This window comes from Camelus ferus, chromosome 4 (genome assembly GCF_009834535.1).
Source record: "Camelus ferus isolate YT-003-E chromosome 4, BCGSAC_Cfer_1.0, whole genome shotgun sequence".
NCBI classification, from domain to species: Eukaryota; Metazoa; Chordata; class Mammalia; order Artiodactyla; family Camelidae; genus Camelus; species Camelus ferus.
The window spans coordinates 45,680,445-45,697,575 of NC_045699.1; the positions used below are offsets into that span (position 1 = coordinate 45,680,445).

The following is a 17,131-nucleotide window of genomic DNA, read 5'->3' on the forward strand; positions in this document are numbered from 1 at the left end:
ATATTTTACCCATTTCCTATAGTTCAGGGATTCCTAGCAATTTTTGGGTCATAGACACATTGGTGTTCTGATAAAGCCTGGTGACCCCTTCTCATAATATGACATAGTAAAATATGAGTTTTATTATTAACATGCTAAATGATAACATTTAGCAGCAGATCTGATAATCAAAATTTCAAAATGAGCATAAACATAAAAATGTCTATTGGCCTTTTGTACTGCTTTTCCTTTGAAAATCTACCTTAGCTTTTGCCTATTTTTCAATGATCTATTTATTTTCAAGTTTTTGTATACGCCCTCCTTGTGTATTACAGGTACTAACCATCTCTGTGAATGTTACAATGTTGGGATTTATCATTATTTGTTGTTTAAATAATAGCTATTTATGCCATTGTTTGTTGTTTAAATAATAGCTATACTGAGAAAAAAGTTCATATACCACAAAATTCTCTTAAAGCATACAATTTGGTGGCTTTTAGTATACGTCAGCATGTTTTCAGGGCTTATCCATGTTGTAGCAGGTGTCAGTAGTTCATTCCTATTTATGGTAGAATAAAACTCCATTGCACAGGTATCTCAGATTTTTTTTTATCCATTTATCAGTTAATAGTCATGTGGGTTGTTTCCACTTTTTAGCTATTATGAATAATGCTGCTATGAACCTTCATGTAACAAATTTTTGTGCGGACATATGTTTTCATTTTTCCTTTGTATATACATAGGAGTAGAATTTCTGGGTCATATGGTAACTCTATGTTTAACATTTTGAGGAATTGCCAGACTGTCTTCCAAAGTGGCTGCATCATTTAAAAAGCCCATGTAGCAATGTATGAGATGTTTATGGCTTTTTAACAAATAAAAATTTTTAATTTTACATAGAAAACTAAATCAATGTTTTTCTTTGTGGTTTGTCTTTGAGTCATTCTTAGGAAGACTTTCACCATTCCAAAATTATAGAAACACTTATATATGTAAACACACACAAATATATATATATATATATATATATATATATATATATATATATATTTATATTTATTCTTTTAGTACTTCTTTGTTTCTCCTTTTTGTAATTAAAAACTTGAAACAACCACTTGGAATCTACAGTATGCAATGCCCAGTCTTCCTGTTCTTCTGTCATTTTGATAGACTTACTTAATCCAGTTCTGCCTTATAATTAATGGCAACTTTTCCCAGATTCAGAGGTGTGGTGAATTGTTATTGGAATCTTTTCTTGTTTCTTCTTTTATGGCTGCTTCAGATACTTTAAACCAAATTCCTTTCTTCCTTTTTGGAATATGATTTTTAAAGAAAGTGCTCATCTGAACGCATTTCTCGGTGGTATAAACATTTTATCAGAATTGGAATAAAGATGCTATGGATGGTATTCTAGACACACTTTTCTTCGCTTGTCCTGTCTTCTCCTGTTTTCATTGTCTCTAGAGTGAATGGAAGCCTGTGTTTGGTAAGAAGACAAAGATTGGCTGGATAAGTGGTGAAGAGACTAGGGGAGGCTGAGAGAAGTTTGGGAATCTTTGGAAACTTTCATTAGGTTTTCCAGCCTGTCCCCTGTTTTTTCTCACTCTCTTGACCACTTCAAAAAAGGAAAGTGTATTGGGTCTGCTTGTAATGGTATAACAAAGCCTCATGTTTCCAGCTTTTCATACCATTTAAATTCTGTTTCATCCTTACTACAATCCTGGGAAGTTAGCCAGGACCAGGGCTCATTATTCCATTTTACAGATGAAGAAACAGCCCCCAAGAAGAGAAACCCTGAAAGCATAAGGCTGGAACCTGGTAGGGTAGCATCTTAGCAGTCCAGGACTCCTGACTCAAAGCCTCGAAAACCCCTGTTCAACAGGGAAAGAGGGTCAAAGGTCCAGGGTGTGTACACATACAGCCCTCAAATGGAATGTGGGGTTTTGTGGTTTGGGTTTTTCTTCCCCTTTCTAAGCACGCTTCGCATGCCAGCAAAGGGCGTGCATATGTGTGTTGGGGGATGGGCGGGGTGAGTCTCAGAATCGCTTGTCATTCCTAAGCCAATTTGTAAAGGAGGGGAAAGCATGGAACATGTGATGAAGCTCACAAGTCCCTTCTGGTCCCCTGGTGTCTCATCAGAGCCCAGCTTCTGCAAGGGAATGATGGACACTCGACCTGATGGTGGGAACTGGGCTTTGGTTCTATGTGACATGATTCATTAAATGGTTTATTGTGATCTGTGCTGTGCTCCAAATTCATAAGACACCCCTTTTGTGACAATAGAGAAAGATGAACTCTGCTTCGTGGGCTCAAAGATAAAAGTTGAAAAGATAAAGTCTACATGCCTGTGACATTGCATATTTCAATGTGAAGTGTCCTTTGTGAGGGGGAAAAAAGATTTTCCAGTCAAATGCTTTGAGCAAATGCTATACACTGCACACCCTTCTTGCAGATTCACAATGAAAATCAGTATATTTGAGGCTCCAAGTCGTGTAAGAATGAGGTCTATTAAATACTTTACCACGGAGTTTACCTAGCGTCTCCAACCACTGAACCTCTTCCTCAGGTGACATCTAAGACTTCTTGCCAAATAACAGTTGCATGGAACTTAACTTTGCACAGTGCTGTTATACATACATTTCTATTACATATGTTTAATACTAATACAGTCCTTCATTAATTCCAATTTACGACTTTGAACAAGCTCACAATGTTTTTTGAACCTAAATATAGGTTAAATTCTATTACAACAAACCCCAAGAGGCTGCCCCAATTCTTTTACATTTGTGCTGTGCTTTTATTTATTTATTTGTCTGTTTGTTTGTTTGTTTATATTTTAGGGGAAGAGGTAACTAGATTTATTAATTTACTTTTTTTTTTAAGTGGAGGTACTGGGGATTGAACCCAGGACCTTGTGCATGCTAGGCAGGCACTCCACTACTGAGCTATCTCCTCCCCCTGTGCTGTGCTTTTAAATGAATTAAATGTTCCTTGTTGTAAGTGTATGATTTTCAGAAACTGAAGGCATTTTTGATCATGTAGATATTTTTGTTGTGAAAGAAATTTGTTGTAACATTCTTTCATCTGTATTGTTCTTACTGAGTGACTCAGACTTAGTATATCTATTAATATTCACAAAATATCTTATTTTCAAAAATTTCAGTATTATATTATCATTAATTTTTATTAAAGTTGTATATATAATTTTCATGAAAATACGTAAATGGATTTTTCCTTTGGGGCATTAAAATATATCTGAATAGAATCTTCTTTATTATAAGAATAATTGATAAGCCCTTTTAAATTTTTAGAAAATATAGAAAAGCAGAAAAAGTCCATTATCTATGCTCTCAAATACAACCATGATTAACATTTTAATCTATGCATACATGGTTTTTACATAGTTGAGATCCCACTTCGCAATGCTGTCTCTTACTTTATTGATTTAACATTATAGCAAGAACATCAGCATTTATTTTTATATTCGGCGAATGTATAAACAAAGAAAACAATTTAAGATGAGATTCTGCCTTCTAAGAGACATTGGTGGTTTCAATTGTTTGGGGCCCAGGAGTAATTAAGATGTTCCTCACAGAATGCAGGGAAAACAGGGCTGTCTTAGATGAGGACCCCAAGTGTGAGTAAGGTGGCATCTGGGCCCCCAGCAGCATCCCTTCCCCATAGCTAAGTCCACTTGGGTCCCCTTGGAAGCCCCTCCAACCCTAGGTACTAAGACATCCCTACCCTCGCTCAGATTTAAGTCAAGAAACCAAAGTTAGGAGGGACAGGTGAATTCTCCTTTATGTAAACGACCTTCCTTCAACCACTGAGTTTTGCTTTTCCCTTTCTCCCAAGTTGGTGTTAATATGAACAATTGCACATTACCTAATAGGTTAAGCTCCTGATAAAATACACATTCTAATGTGCTCCTGGCAAGAACCTTTTGCAGATGAGGTAGTTGAGACTCAGGGGGCTTAAGTGATTTGGCCAAGACCCCTTTCAGCCGGTGAGCGACAGCACCAGAATCCCTGCCTTGGTCTGTAGAGTCCAGATCTCTGGCCCTTCTTTTTGGTGCAGACCTGCACCCCTGCTGTCGGACAGGCATAAAATGCCAGATAAAATGTCAAACCAAAGTACAGCTGTCCTTGGCTGTGTGGAATTGGAAGATACTTCAATTGAACAGAATTAATGGGCTTATTACAAAATCCCTTCTGATTCTTCAGTCAGCTCATCTGAGCCCCAGTTCTGGGCCCTCCATTGCAGGGTTTTCCTCGGTGGCTGACAGATGCTGCGCACTCAGAATAAAAAGCACGGAGGGCGGGGAGGTGGCTATGGTTTTCATAATGGCCACAGGTGTTCTGCTCTGCCTCGCTGCTTCACCCTTTTAACGCTTTGCCAGATGACAAAGATGATGGTGAAGATTGGCCTACCTCCCTGAGCTTTTCACAGCTGGGAGGGTTTGCTGTGTGAGGTAGATTTCATTTGCCTGTCTGTGTTTTCCCTGGGAAAGGGGGACTCTCAAAAACAGCTCGAAGCCTTTGAATCTGAAGGGTAGTTCAGGCTCAAATCTGAGTGAAAAAAGGTTTAAAAAAATTTAGAGTGCAGTTCAAAGAGTATTCTAACCAGGCCATGTGCGAGACTAGGGTTGGAATCTGTTGGTGGTGGCCAGAGAATAGTGAGAAAGGAACCAAATTGTTTGTATTTGTTTCTTTAAAACAGATAAACTTCACCGTGAAGCACATGCCCTTTGCTATTTGCCATCATTAGAAATAAATAAAATTTCCCAAGCTAAAAGCCAGTAGGGCCCTAAATGGAATGTTTCCATTTTTTATTCTAATCCCTCAAGATTTCCTGAAAGACTGGGCTGGAAGATGCAACTTTCCAGTCAGGGTTTCAATTTTCTTATCTGTAAAATGAAAAATTTTGAACACACAACTACTTAGGGTTCTTCTAGTAGAGTTTCTATTATTTTTACATAAATTCAACTTAACCAACATCATTGCACACTTACCCTATGGTCAGTCTTGTTCCTGACTCTGACAGTGCATAAGATGTACATTTCCCGCCCACAAGAAGCCACTGTTCACTAGAGGAGATGAGGTCAGCGGAGAGGCTTATGACACAAAGCCAAGCTGCTGGTGTATATACAGTGCAAGAGATGCAAGAGATGCTGTGGGCCAAAGGAGTAATAGAAGGAGAGGTTCTGTCCAGATAAAAGGACAAGGAAAGACGTCATGGAGGAGGTGGCATTTGATTGGGCCTTGAAGGCTGAGAAGGATTTCAATGTGCAGAGATGAGGAAGAAAGGAATTCTCTGCAGGAAAAGAGCATTAGTAGAGGCAGGGAAGTAAGAAAGAGCAAGACAAATCCATATTCTCATGAGATGGACGTGCCTGGGACACAGGGCCTGAACAGGGGAGTCATTAGGAGGCCTTGAATGCTAAGGTAAGGGGTGTGCAGCTAATTTGGTGGGTACTGGGGAGCCATAGAAGGCCTGAAGGAAGAGATGTCATGTCATCAGAATTGTTCTTTAGAAATATTAATCTGGCAAAATCAGCCTGTTGGTTTTCCCAAAGTGCCCCCCACCCTCTGCCCAGGTGGCAAATGGGGGAGTTGAGATTAGAACCCACCCAAGCTGACTCCCAAGCTTGGGCATATAACTCTCCAAGAAGGCCACAGAAACACCCTATATGAGCTTCAAATCAACAACTGCTTAGATGGTTTAGATACCAGCATCCTATCCAGAGGGAGACACCAGGAGAAAATAACATCTGATAGAAGGGGTGGAGATTCATCTGATAATTCCAAGGTTCAGTCATTTGAAAGCTGGCCCCCAAAAGATGTGTCCACATCCTAATCCCTGCTACCTGTGAATATTGCCTTGTATAGCAAAAGACTGAGTACTACCTTACGTGGCAAAAGATGTAAATAAATTAAGGATCTTGAGAGGAAGAACTTATCCTGGCTTATTCAGATGGCCCCACATGCAATCACACGTACCTTTATCAGATAAACACACAGAAGAAGAGGAAGACACAATGTGACCACAGAGATTGGAATGATGTGGCCACAAGCTAAGGAATGCCTGAGGCCACCAGAAAAGGCAAGGAATGAATTCTCCTGAGAGCCTCAGAAAGGAGTGCAGCCCTGCAACACATTGATTACAGACTTCTGGCTTCCAGAATTGTGAGAGATGAAATGTCTCTTGTTTCAGGCCACCAAGGCTGTGGTAATTTGTTACAGCAGCCATAGGAAACTAATATAAGAGGTCACCTTTTGTTAAATTTAATTAATTCATTTAAATTGGTAATACATGCACATGGGTCAACATTTTGAATGGGTAAAGGATATATGTTGAAAAGGAAGTCTCTCTCTTTTCCAAGCCCACCAGCCACCGGTTTCCTCCCATTAAATGGTCATTAAATTAAATTAAATGACCATTTAATCTTTTGTGTATGCGACACAGATTTGCAAATTTTCCCCCAAATAACCTGGAAAGTAGCAAGTGACCATGGGGTAATGAAAACAGACCTTCTCCTTGCAGACAGACAGACAGACCTGGTTCAGATTCCATCCAAGTTCCAACACATATACAGAGACTCTCCGGACAAGTTCCCCAAACACAGAGGGTCTTGGTTTTTCCCTCTGCAAAGTGGGGATGATGATGTTTCCCAACTCTAGGACTGCAGTGAGGACGAATGACATGATGTGGGTGAAGCTCACAGCAGAGACTGGTCTGTGGCTGCACAGAGAGTTCCCATCTTGTGACTACTGCTCCTGCAGCTCACGGGGCCATTAAGGGCACTTCTCAGCTCAGCACTTCACCACTTGGAATCAGCCAGCACATCTTTTGCTGACATGCCTAAGAGAAATGGCTGCATTTTTGACATTCCAGGGTTATTTCTGACTGTCTGTGGGCTCTTCTTTCAGTGTTGATGGAAAACCAAGTTACGTAACATTAATAAGCCAATTTTTTAAACCCATAAAGAGAAAGTAATGAGCATTAGGGGGAAGCAGATATGCCTGGGCTACAAAGACAGGAATCCGGGCCTTCGTCCACATTATTCCTTTACGTGCAATGCCTTTTGGAGTACAAAATTCCAATGCAACTGTGCAATGGGGTCTTCTGTGAAAGAACACAGGGGTTAGGGAATTCAAACCCACTTACACTGCAACTTTGGCCAGGGCTCATCTACTTGATAAGACTCAGTTTTTATTAATCTTTGAAATGGGAATAATGCTCTTTTCCCCACCTATCTCAGAGTTGTCATGTGGGTTACAAAGGAATAACCAGGGACCTGCTTAGGCATTACCTATTCCATCGCTTATTTTACAGGTGAGGAAATTGGGACCCAGGAAAGGCACGTTACCTGCCCAAGATTACCCAGCAAGTCAGTAGCTGGGCTGGAGCTAGAACTCAGCCTTCAAGAGATACCTCTTTGCTCTTTAGCAGGCTGATGAGACATAGATGATAAACCGTAATATACTATGTAAATGCCATTTGAGGTCACTGGTCTTAATGATGTCTAGACCTTGGTTTACCTGTTTCTTTTTCTAACATTCTGTCCAAAATGGATGCAAACTGCAATCCTCTGCTTTTTGGCCATTGAAGGAAGGGTACAGGGTATTTGAATTTCCTCTGCAACTATGGGCTTCTGGTCCTAGTCCCCACTGGCTGCTCCTGACAGCAGTGACTCCCCCCCCCCCCCTCCCCATGCTCCTGGATCAGGAATGCAAGGAATGAGCCTGTGCATAAGGCCACTTGACCTTCTACAGGGGGACATGGCGATGGGGACAGGACACGGGGAAACTTTCAGTGGCAAATGATGCTTCCCTGGACTGGGTAAACATTCTTTAAACCCACACATAACTCTCAAATATTTGTCTCCCTGACTTGGACTTTATTCTTTCCAAATTGTATGAAACTGGAAAACAACTTGAGAGGTTTCTTATTAGAAATATTATTAATGTTTACCACCATCCAAAATGAAATGTCTTCTTTCTTTTTACCTATTGCTAAAAATAGGACAACAGAATACAGGCTCCAAGAAACAAGGCTGTTTACATTGTGTGTTGGGGGTGGGGGGGCTCGGGGCGGGGGGTTGGTATTTGAATTAGCAGGAATGAGCAGAAAGGAGATTTGACCACCTTACCCTACAACAACTGGAGACACCCAACACTGTTTCCCTTCTCTTGCATCTAGAGACATCAGAAACAACCAAACAAACAAACAAAGAAACAAAAGGAAGAATTTAAAAGAATCAGTTTTCACTTAAAACAAGTTAGATGATCTAGAATGAAATGATAACTACAGAGAGGTCTCCTGGGCACTCCCAGTGTGTCTTACACTTTCATTTGCTTTCTTGTTCCTACGTAGCATCCTTTCATTTCAGCTTGAAAAGCTCTTTTCAGCAGGATGATACTTATTCCAACCAAACTTTACCATGATGGTAGCAAAACAATAGTCTTCCAACCACAGCACTCCCTTCAGGTTTATTGGTTGGCATTTTTACTGTAAGCAAGAATCCCTTCCTCTTCCCTAGGTATTCACTCATTTATTATTGGTCTATTTATTATCAGTATAGATTCATAGTTTGCTATTTTTCAATGGTTTATTATTCTTTATTTTCTTAATTATTTTGATGCTCAAGTTATCCCAGATTTGGCTGCTGGGAGCCTCTTCAAGCTGATTCCCATGTCCTTGTGATTTGCCCCCTTCATTCTTTCCTTTGAGCACTGCCTTACTTTCCAGCACAACAAGATATACCAAGTTTATCTTGTGAAAGAAAAGCAGGGGGATTAGAAAAAGAGAAAGTAGCACTTACAGATCAATAAAGATGACTGTGCATTGTCAAATTATAGGTATTAACTAAGAATAATTATTCTAAGTATCTAAGATACAAAGAAACAACTATGCATGTTAAAAAGAAAGGACTAGAAGAAAATGCTAGGAAACTAGAAGAAACTGTTGGGATTATGAAAAATTTTTTTCCTATTGCTCTTTTTTTCTATATATCCCAGATTTTCTGTGATGAGAAGGTATTATGTTTACAATGGGAAAATTTATGTGAAAGGTTTTTCTCTTCTTAAGAATAATGGAGTGGGCCAGCTCTGAGAACATTACAAAAGGATTTATAAGTATGTTAACAAACACTATTAAAAATCACTGGAAACACTTCATCATCATCAATTACACTATCAAAACAAAGCCCTGTGCCATACACTGGTACTGAACTTGGTCATAGAAAACTTGGGTACCTAGACCTGGTTCTGTCATATACACCTGAGTAACTTTAGGCAAATCATTTTATCAATCTGGGCCTCAATTTCCTCACTGGAAAAAGGAGATAATAATTTCTTTCTATATCAGCGATGTAACAAGGCTCAAATGAAACCATGTGTATGAAAACTTTTTAAAAATGCTACAAAATATCTTGAAAAAAATTTTTTCAAGAGCTTAAAAAAAGTTTGCTTAATACTTTGTTGAAAGGTTGAATTTTTACCAGTTTCCTTTTTTTTGGTATTTTTTCTTCTAGTTTTTTTGAGATATAATTGACGTACAGCACTATATAAGTTTATGGTGTGCAGCATAATGATTTGACTTACATCATGAAATGATTATTACAATAAATTTAGTGGACATTCAACATCTTATGTCGATACAAAATGAAAGTAAACTTTAAAGTATTTTTTCCTTGAGATGAGAACTCTTAGGATTTACTCTCTTAACGACTTTAATATATAACATACAGCAGTGTATTGCACATAATATCCCTAGTACTTATTCACCTTATAACTGAAAGTTTGTACCTTTTGACTTGCCTTCATCCAATTCCTCCTCCCTCCAACCTCCCAGCTGATTCCTTTTTTAAGTAAGCGGCAGAGAAGCCCTCTAGGAGTCTCTGTGAGCCTGTATACGTTCTATCTTACAGCCGCGGCAGCAGCATCTCCACGGCTGCCTCTTAAATCAGGTTTCCCAGAAGCAACCTTGCGAGGAGGGCTCATGTGCAACTGATTTACAAGGAGGAGCTCCCAAGCAAACTCGTAAGGAAATAGGGAAGTAGAATCAGAGAGGAAATGGGTCCCAGCAAAGGTATGTGATCAAGCAAATCACTCAGAAGATACCCTCATCTCCCAAGAGAACTCTGTTGAAAGTTACACCCCAGAGCAGTCAGGGGCAAGGGAGCTGGAGTATTTACACCTCTATACCCAGAGTTACCAGAGAAGGGGGTAGGGTGGGCAATCTCCCAGGCACTTCCAGGTCTCCTGGATGCAGGCAAAGCAGAGAGGTTGAGTGACTTGCGGAGGGTCATAGAGGTGGCAGTCAAGATTCCAGCCTTGCTCTGTTTGTGAGGTGCCTCTGGTCTGTCCACAGCTCATGCAACCTATGTTGCTGTTCTATGCTGTGTGCTCACTACACTGGTACTAGTGCCTTTTCAATGGAGGGTCACCTATAGAGAATCCTTCATGTGCCACAGAATCTCACAGACCACCCCGCCTTCAGAAATCCCAGGGTCCTCATGGGAATCCACAGGATGGCATTCACGGTTCCTTCCTCCTAGTCACCTCTCTCTTTTTGAATTTATCCAACACAAGGCACCAGGATAGATTGAATAATGACATTATGAACTCCAAAAAGAGACGCCTGTGTCTCAGATTCAGGGTGGCCCATCTCCTGGCTGCAAAGACATTATTAGTGATTTGGGGAGAGTCAGTTAGACAAACAGGTACCATTCCAAACAAAAGACCTTGTGAGCTTACCGCTTGGTTCTCCTTTATTGTACTTAAGAGCAATTTCCCCACATCCTGCTTTCTGAACATGAGCGAACATGTGAAGGAACAGACACACTGGCGCTCAAGTCATGCACACCTTACGTGTAGCTGGGGAGCAATGGTCCAGAGCCACAGGTCTACGGCTGGCCCCACCACACACCAGCTGAGGGATCTTGTATAATCTTGTCAGATCTGAGCATCCCCGCTCACAACGTGGTGCCCTCTTCCCACATAAGGGTACTGTGACGTGTCTGGAGGGCTTCACAGAGTGTCAGCTCAATGCACATGTGAAGGTAGTGTTATCCACTTGTCCTACCAGCATGATTTTTACAAAACCAAATGCAGTCACTCTGCTTTCTTGGGATCATTGATCCAACATCCTCAGACATCCAGACGCCAGCCATGAGTTAGGGTATAAACTTGTAGGGCCTCTGGGCAGCTGTACCACATGACATGCACCCTCTTCACAATGAAGCAAGCCAGCTCCAACGCCCTGTGTGTTCTCTTCGAGGCAGTTCTAACAGGCTTCATTATTGTGTCTGGTTTCTCAGAGCAGAAGCAAACAAAGACTAAAGAGCTGGCCTACTGACGCTAGCAAAAAGCAATATTTAACAGCCTGACAGGAGAAATGTCCAAAAGAGTATAAATGGCAGCTGTATTCACTCAGAACCATAGTCTGGATTGAAAGTCTACACATTCCAGAGCTCCTGGTGTTGGTAATGACTCAAGACACTAAGAATCAAGTTGCTTTGTGATCTGTGCTCTCTATTTAAAAGTGCAGGGACAACTAGGAGAAAAGTTGACAGAAAAATGTCCAGTAGCACTTGGAAATTTTTTTAAAGCACATTAAACAATAAGACAGTCCATGATGTTGAAATTAGCATGTTATTTTCTGAAATGAAAACACTCAGTGCTGGTGATGATGAGGTAAAACTGGTTCTAGAAAACAAAAAACTAAATACATGTCTCAAAACAAAGGTAAAGTGAATTTTAATTAAATAAAATATGACATTCTGTATTCACTAATAGTGGAAAATTTGAAAACAATACAGGAATACAGAAAATTGCTTACAATATTCTATGAGAAACCACAATACACCAAATAGCATGTATAGATGTAATGCAACCCATAAGTATATGCTAAGAAAAAGAGACTAGAAGGAATATCACTGTGCTTCCCTTCTTTCTACTCTCTCCTTCCTTAGCACTTTACAGAGAGGGAAACTGAGGCCAAGTGGCTGCCCTGCTATTGAGAACCTGTCCCTACAGTTTCCATGTGGCCTGCAGAGGTACCTGAAGGGGCAGAGTGGAGGAGCTGGTGACCATGCACCAGGAGGGTCAGGTTATAGAAGACATCTGGGGCTGGGGTGGAGAGGGCTGGTCCAACACATGTCTTTGGCACATGCTTACTCAGTGCCAAAGGGAGTTGAGGCACTGAGGACAGAGGCAGATCAGACCTGGTGCCCAACCTTATGGAGCACATAGGAGAGAGATTTGGCCTCTACCTGAATTAATCAGGGAAGACATCAAGGGGGAAGTGGCATTTGGACCTTGAAGCAGAGTGAAGACACATGACATGTAGGTGTTAGTGTGTGCCAGCTCGTGAGAGCTGACTGCTGAATTTTCAGGAATCTTGCATGTCAGTGCTTAGACATAGCTATTATTAGAAATAAATTATATAAATACACAATTTGATAAATAATATTTGAAACAAGAGTAATACTCAAAACTCCTCACTTCCTAATTATTTTACTTTAATTTACTATGATCGGTGCCTTTGAGGTTGTTTGCATCTATTGTATCTGTACGGAGGGAATGCTGTAAACAGGGTGCTCCCATGCCTCTCTCCCCAGCTCCATGGTGACAGTGACATCACATCAGTAGCTTGAACCTGGCAGTGGTGGGAGTGTTTACACCATGGAAATGGGCAAATGCTACAAATCAGGACTTGGTTTAATGCTTTGTCGACTGTCTAGAGTTCAGGCTCTGGACTTTTTACAAAGTGATAGAGAAAATGTTAATAATGCAGATTAAATTTAAAAGTCTGTCATGTCTATGGTTTTTTAAACATTATCAATAGCACCAAAATATGAGAAAATTCTTCTGGTACTTGAAAACTATTATCTGATTCAGCAAAAAAATTATCTTTGTCATTGATGAATGAATGAATTTCCATTATATGTCTTCATTTTTTCATTTTTGTCTTACTCATTAATGTAAATGAAAATATCAGCCAACATTCATCAAAGAATTTCACTCTGTGACATGAGTGACTTCTTGGCTGAATCCTATGGTAACCAAGCATTTGTTCGTAGTTTGATTTTGTAACACTATTGTTGGAGATAGAATTATAAAAACCAATAGTGGATTTCATAAGGAATAGCAGCACTGAAGTTAAAGGTGTATGGAATTTATAGTAAAGAGTATTTTGTATCATTATTTGTAAATTCTATGCCACACATTCTTTATATCAGGGAAATATATAGTAAACTTATATACAAATATATATGGATACATCTATTTTAGGAGAGCCTTTGTTAAACATTTACCAACATATCATCGGTAAGACTCAGTCAGGAAGAGTCAGGGCAGGCATGGGTAGAGAAGGGTGTAGAGTAGGGACTGTAAACTGGGTTCTGTAGCAGAGTGACACTGTAAGAGATGAGGTGACTGTGATCTCTCTCCCAGGAACCAGCGTCCTCACTGCCCTGGATTTCTCTGGCCCAGGTCCCTGGCCCAAACAGCTTTCAGGAGGAAGGAGCAGGCCCTGGGTGGGGCGGCTCCCGACCTCCCAGTGAGCGAGCCTGGCTGGAGGTGTGCTGAGCCCGACCACCCCAGAAGGAAATGCCTTGGGGCCCTTGGAGAGAGGGACCCTGCACAATCAAAGCATCCTAGAGGTGAAATAGCCAGAACTAGGAGGGCCCAGGGATCTCACACAGTGCCAGCCCTCCTGAGGTCAAAGAGGAGACATGAGTAAGGAAGGGAAGTTGGGGCAGGGATGGGTGGTCCAGACTGGCGAGCTGTCTCCAGGGTCCTGCATGACCAGGGTGGGATCTGTGCTTCTGCCCTTCAAGGACACAATGCCTTGCTTGCCTTGTTTTTCTGCCTGATCCTGCCACTATTTTGTTTTTGTTTTGGAGTGGAGAGGATAAAGGGAACTTCATCTAACGCAAACCAAAGCTTGTATGTTGTTTTTTATAATTGAGGTATCATTGACATACACATAATATTAGTTTCAGATATACAACATAGTAGTTGAACGTTTATATACACTACAAATTGATTGCAACGATAATTCTAGTGATAATCTGGCACCCCACAAAGTAATTACAATATTATTGACTACATTCCCTATATTGCACGTTACATCCTCATGACCTATTTTATAACTGGAAAATTTCCTCTTAATCCCCTTCACCTGTTTCACTCAACCTCCTACCCCCCTGTCCTGCCTAATCCTAGTGAAACAGGAAACTCCAAGAAGCTGTCTGCCCTTCATTGTCCATGCCTGTCCTTACTTTCCATTTACCATGGTTACCTCACTACTTACTATTCTTATACATCTTTAAATCTCCATGTCTACAGTCAGATTCCTCTTTTAACCCCTGCTTTTATTTTGTTCTTGATGCTGTTTGTATCTTGTTTTTCTCCTTAATTATTCCTAAGACCAGGCTATTTTATCAGCTGTTCAAAGAACTGGCCTTTTGTTGATCATCTGCACTGGGTTTTTTCCCTTGATTTTGCTATTTCTATTTCAGTAATTTCTCATTTTAACTATATCAGTTTCTTCCTTACACTTCTCTGGATTTATTTCATTGCTTTTCTAGACTCTTGGCTTGAAAATTTAGTGATCCCACTCCTTATTTTTTAAATTTTCTCTTTTAATAGTGAAGCTATTTCTCTTTTAATAGTTAAAGCTATAAATTTCCCTCTGAGTACTGCTTTGGCAACATCTCACAGATCTGACATCTAACCATTCAACAGATATTTATTAAGTATCTGCTACGTACCAGGAACTAAGAAATGGTACTCCCATCAGTGTAAATTCCATTTGGGTTTCTCTTTAATAAGAGTTATTTACAAGTGTGTTTTTGTTTCCAGGTATATGGATTTGCAAGGGGGAGCTATCTTTCAAAAACTGAATTCTAGTTGCTTTGCACTTGGGTCAGTGTATATGATTTGCTTGATGATAGTACTTTGGAGTTCTCTGAGATTTCCACTACTTACAATTTTTTCCTTAACATTAAAAAAAACTGATGCGTAATACATACTCCGTAAAGCACATATATATTAAGTATGTACAGCTTGATGAATTTTCACAAACATATACCTATGTCTATGCCCTGTGAATCAAAATAGAGAACATTACCTAGACCAAAGAAGACTTCTTGCCCCTCCCAGTCAAAACCCCTCAGACCTCCTCAAAACACTAAAAATAGAACTACAAGGATCCAGCAACTCTACTCCTGGGTATATATCCCCCAAAATGAAAACACTAATTTGAAAAGGTACATGCACCCCAATGTTCATGGCAGCATCATTTATCATAGTCAAGATATGGAAGCAAATAAGTGCCCATCAACAGATGAATGGATAAAGAATATGTGATATATAGAGAAAGAGACATATCTATATCTGTGACTTTTTTGTTTCTTGATATTTTCTCTTTTGTATTTATATATCTAGAATTGAGGCATTTTCTTTCATTTGGCTTTATCCTGTCTTAAAGAGCTGTTCTAAAATTCCTGATTTACCTGGCTCTTTCATGATCAGCTCACAGAGACTTGCTTTTAGGTTTGATGCAAACAAAATTAATCATATTTGGTGTAAATGTATATATCATGTAAATATATATATAGTGGAATACTACTCAGCCATAAAAAATAACAAATTTTTGCCATTTGCAACAACATGAATAGACCTGGAGAGTATTATGCTTAGTGAAATAAATCAGACACAGAAAGAAAAATACTGTATGTTATCACTAATATGTGGAATTTGAAAAATAAAACAAATGATGAGCATAAAACAGAAATAGACACAGATATAGAGAACAAACTAGTGGTTACCACTGGGAAGAGGAAAGAAGACAGCCAAGGTAGGGGTAGGGGATAAGAGATACAAACTACTACATATAAAATAAATAAGCTACAAGGAAATATTGTACAGCATAGGGAATATAGCCAATATCTCATAATAACTTTAAGTGGAGTATAGTCTATAAAAATTTTGAATCACTATGTTGTATATATGAAACTAATATAATATTGTAAATCAACTATACTTCAATAAAAAAAATCCAAACACATACACACACAAACATACAGACACAAATACCCCTCAGAGGTATCATTCTGATTTGTTTTTCCATTTGAAACTCTTATACATGGAATTATACAATATGTATTCTTTTGTGTCTAGCTTCTTTCACTCTACATTATGTCTTTAAGATTCATCATGGTTTTGACTGTAACAATGCTTTATTTTATTTTCACTAAGGCATAGTAGTCCATTTTACAAAATATTACAATTTACCCATTCTCCTACTGAAAGGCACTTGGGTTGCTACCAATGTGTGCCTATTATAAATAGTGCTGCTATGAACATTCTTATAAATGTCTTTTAATACACACATGTGCATATCTGTTCAGTATAGATCTGTAAGTACTGATTAACTTTTAATTTTGGGATCCTGAGTTTATTTTTTCCTATACTGCTTTAAATCTTATTTGGATCAAGGTAAGATATAAACATATCTTCTTGTGTGTGACCATGTCAAATGAATCAGGGGGTTTTAACTCACAGTAACTTTCCCCCTCCTTCCCCTCAACGCTGGCTCTCCTGGCTCCTTAGTGTTCTAACTTAGAAGAATCTTAGACCCAGATCTCTCAGTGATTTCTAAACTTCTGCCTCAGAATCATCTGGAGTGCTTGTTAAAATGTACAGTCCCGCCCCTGACCCAAACCTAGCACCCTGGTCTTCCAGGAGCAGGACCCAGGAATCTGCGCTTTAGTTAAGTATCCCCAGGTGATTCTGCTGCTCATCAGGTGTGAAAATCTTCTTGGATTCCATGCTTCCATGGGTTATGGACCAGCGAGGTGAATTATCACCATCTGAGGCAGCCTCGGTCATTCCCTATCCCATTCTGAGACCAGCAGTTACAACTATGACAGAATGAGTGTGGCCCTGGGAATCAGACACACTTGAGGTCAGATCCTACCTCCTCTCCTTGAAGTAAATAAATGAAGGTTTTGGGGCCTCAGGTCCCAATTTTGAAAATGGGAGTAGACCCAACTAGGATTAGAGTTAACACATATGTAACACTTGGCACATGGTATGTGCTGAATAAACGGATGTGATTATTAGTAGGAGAATCTAGA

At 39.7% G+C, this 17,131-nt stretch overlaps 1 long non-coding RNA gene across 1 annotated transcript; it reads right to left on the reverse strand.

Moving 5' to 3' along the window:
• Positions 1-2,817: 2,817 nt before the first annotated feature.
• Positions 2,818-16,237, reverse strand: LOC116663196. Its single transcript, XR_004319340.1, has 3 exons — positions 16,226-16,237; positions 7,139-7,141; positions 2,818-2,937 (listed from the first exon to the last, which is right to left on the reverse strand). It is a non-coding gene; the product is annotated as an uncharacterized LOC116663196 (long non-coding RNA).
• Between the last annotated feature and the right edge of the window lie 894 nt (positions 16,238-17,131).